Source organism: Carassius carassius, chromosome 25, assembly GCF_963082965.1.
Source record: "Carassius carassius chromosome 25, fCarCar2.1, whole genome shotgun sequence".
Lineage (NCBI taxonomy): Eukaryota > Metazoa > Chordata > Actinopteri > Cypriniformes > Cyprinidae > Carassius > Carassius carassius.
Genome location: NC_081779.1, coordinates 31739120 through 31739355, shown reverse-complemented (window position 1 = coordinate 31739355; position 236 = coordinate 31739120).

The following is a 236-nucleotide window of genomic DNA, read 5'->3' as shown; positions in this document are numbered from 1 at the left end:
ATAAGATAATGATATGATTATAAAAATATTTCATATGGGGTAATCATATGACTGATGTGAATGAAACGTTTGTAAATGTGTTTCTTACACATTTGTTTTTGTAATTGTTTTAATTAGATTTATTTATATAATGCCGTGTCACTGTGTTAAGGTTGTTAACGGGGCGTTGAGGGGCTCATCGGGGCTCATCGGGGTCCCGTCCAGCTGATGGCACTCTAGAAAACCCCCTAGTCTGT